This window comes from Stenella coeruleoalba, assembly GCF_951394435.1.
Source record: "Stenella coeruleoalba genome assembly, chromosome: 11".
Taxonomy (NCBI): domain Eukaryota; kingdom Metazoa; phylum Chordata; class Mammalia; order Artiodactyla; family Delphinidae; genus Stenella; species Stenella coeruleoalba.
Window position 1 is genome coordinate 52949478 of NC_137157.1, and position 3292 is coordinate 52952769.

The window sequence follows — 3292 nt, forward strand, 5'->3', positions numbered from 1 at the left end:
TTGCAACTGTAGTGCCTAAGCTGGCTATAGCCATGCTCACAAGAGAAATAAGGATTACAAAGTTCCTTTATTCATAGGTAATCAGGGAGTATTAAATGATTTCCTGAACTACGATAACAGTGTCACTATCAAGGAAAATTTTCTTCTTGCCTGAGATGTTTTTATAAATGAGATTTCACAACATTCCAGATTTTTTACTTAATATTACACTATTAATGCGCAGAGGAATCCTCATAGCTCAAGTATGAGCAATATTAATATTCTCAGATATTGCTACACTTTACAGATCAGCAAATATGTTATCAGACTATCCACTTAAGAGATTTGTAAGCCAACAGTAATAACCAACTCTGTATTTTTCTTATCCTGTTCATCAAAGAACACCACACTCCAGTAGGAATGAAGCCCAGTTCAATGAGCATCTTGTTCCCCTCAACTGTGCACAGTAAATTTCACTATTCAATCTCTACGTCCTTGACTCTTCCTATGACTCATCTAGTCTAAGGAAAGTCTTGTATAATGGTGGAAAATTGCAAACCCCGGTGGAGGCATTAGTATTAGTGCTGAAGTAAACTTTAGGAGAATAACTATAATTGCTTATGGGACTGTTTGCAACCTTACTGGAAACCCTACTCCTCCTGCATATGTAGATTGAAGAAATTCTAATAATTTAAACATGAGAGGGGATTTCACTGATAAAGGTCTAGTTCCTGGTCCCTGGTAAGATATGTGACTAGCCCAAAACACTGGCCATGCTTCCATTTTAAACCTGTCCATCACAGTATTGTCAAAGTCTCCCATCTCTCATGCCACTGGTGAGCCCTCTCTTGCTGCTTCTATGTCTTTTGGATGCTCTACTGCACACAGGGGATTCACTGAGGTTCTCACTTTAATGTGTAGGGAATTTCCATTTCACACCATCAGCTCCCTAAAAACCATCAACTGGGAACAACTTCTAGTTAATAAAGGCACAAATTACTCTTTATAAAGGGAAACAAAAGGGTTGTTTGGAAGCTGAATGAACATCGTAGATACTCCTATAAAGGGAATGCTGTATCTGCTACCAAAACCCAGAGACATCTGCTAGATCTAAAGAATATATGGAATATGTAAAAGCATGAATTTGGCAGTTTAAGACACATTTCCAATTTTCCACTACACCATTTAGGGAGAAGTGCTAGTTAGTATTACAGGAGCAAATTGTAAGTGTCAAGCCCACCCTATTGGCTTGTTTTCCTCCTGCTTTTGGTAAACTTCTGCCAGCTCCAGCGAAGCCTGTCCCAGGGTACATCACTCAGCAACCTGCAGAGCTGCTCAGAAATAGATCATGGGCTTCACCTCAACTAGTCCAGCAGCTAGTGCTCAGCTGGTAAACACTGCCTTAGGGCAGAGCCTATGAAAAGCCTTAAGCCCAGGAAAAACTTGCAGAAGTTGCACAAAAACTCTTGGTTTCAGAATATCTTCCCAGGAAGTCAGAAAATAATTGGTTTTTAGTTAAAGAAACGGAATCTACGCTCAAAAACAATGTAATACCTCAGAAAAGCAAAACCGAGAATGGAAAAACTACAGAAAAATATACCTCGTTAATCAATAGTTTACTTTGGCTAAATGATCATTAGTAAGTCAGTGCAATTTATTACTGTAGTCAGAAGCACAGCCCACCATGTTCTCACGAAACAGTGTACAAGTGAAGCATGGGAAACCAGTTCACAGAGATGACAGCCCTTTAGCCTTCTGTCACTTCAGAACTTCAAAAGACAAAGGCTATCCAGGATTTGACATTCAGATACTTGCTTGCTAAGCACAAGCTGAGTTAGGAGATAGCTAAACATCCGATTCTTACTCAGTTACAGGGTTCTCAGGAAGTTCCTATTTGGACATCGATGGTTCTCAAACTGGCTGCACATCGAAGTCATCTAGGAAGCTTTAAAAATTACCAAATGCCCAGATCAATTAAATCTGGAGGGTGGAGCCCAGAAATCAGTATTCTTTATGTTTCCCCAGGTGATTCTAACATGCAGTCTGCACTCCACTAATGTATCCCTTTCAGAAAGCTGGTGCATGAAAGCCATATTGTATCCAGATAATTTTGTTTTTTCTAACCCCCAACAGGAAAAGGGATTTTTAGAAAAAGGCACAGCTGTGCTTCTCTCAAGAGGCAGCTCAGCGTTTGGTAAGCGCTGGTCCTCACAGGTTATCTGGAGCGCGGGTTGAAGAGGAGGGAGCCCTTGTCTTGGCAGGGCAGGCAGAGCTTCAGGCTCTGGCAGCTGCCTCCAAAAGCAAAGGATGCCCAGATGCCCCTGAGCACCAGGATGATGTACGCTGACACCAGATTTAATCCGTAACGAGGATGTATGAAGGTCAGGGCTGACGCCAGCAGATGGGTGGGAAGAACTACAGAAGGGCGTACCACTTTTTCTTCTCACAGCCATCAAAAAACATGAATGCCCCAGAACCCACGCAGCAATATGATCACCAACGTCATGAAAGCTGAATTTAAGGAAGAACGGGGGAGAGTTTCCATGAATGCCCACTGTGCCCGGCCCCAAGGAGTCAGACGGGGTATTTACAAAGGAAAATGCTCCCCTCATGATTCCAAAGCCCAAGCCAGAAACATAAGCCGGCAATCGCATAGAGGGCGCTATGTCATCCGGGTTTATACTCTTCAAACCTTCACTGGCTTTTTTTTCAAGTTCGTAATACGCAAACTGGAACATTTCTTGGATAAGGACTGAGACTAACATGTCAAAGATCAGCAGATATTTCTGTATTGGTCCATCTTTGTTGTCAGCAGTGATCGCTGCCATGGACCAAACAAGGAAGGAAAGCAGCAGAGACACCAAAAGGAAGCTCTGATGATGAGGAAGATGATGTGCAAGGGCCCGGCGGTGACGGTGAAGACGTAGAGCGCTGGCACAGGACCGAAGGCTATGAAGGCGCAGCGCAAGAACACGGCCACCGTCAAGGCCATCACCCGGGGGCCTGGGGGGGAACGCAGGGGCACCACGCACTGACAGAGCTGAGCCTGCAGGCAAAGGCGCAGGGCAGAGGGGAGGGGCGGAGGGGGGTTCTGTTGCTAGATTTTTTCTTAAAGCTGGTGAATTCTCTCTTCCGTATCATCTGCTCTATTTCCAATGCATTCTTCATCTCATTTATTGAGTTCTTTAGCTCCAGAACTTCCGGGGTTTTTAGCATTTCTACCTCCTCGGTAACATATTCCTTCTGGTCGTTAATTTTACTCCTGAACTCACTGAACTGCCTCTCTGCGTTTTCCTGTAGCTCGTTGAGTTTC

General features: G+C 43.7%; 1 pseudogene across 1 annotated transcript; it reads right to left on the reverse strand.

Annotated features, from left to right (window-relative positions):
• Positions 1-2194: 2194 nt before the first annotated feature.
• On the reverse strand, positions 2195-2971 carry LOC307193894 (gamma-secretase subunit APH-1B-like; annotated as a pseudogene). The gene is made up of 2 exons: positions 2609-2971; positions 2195-2490 (listed from the first exon to the last, which is right to left on the reverse strand). The product of its transcript is annotated as a gamma-secretase subunit APH-1B-like (transcript).
• Positions 2972-3292: the final 321 nt, after the last annotated feature.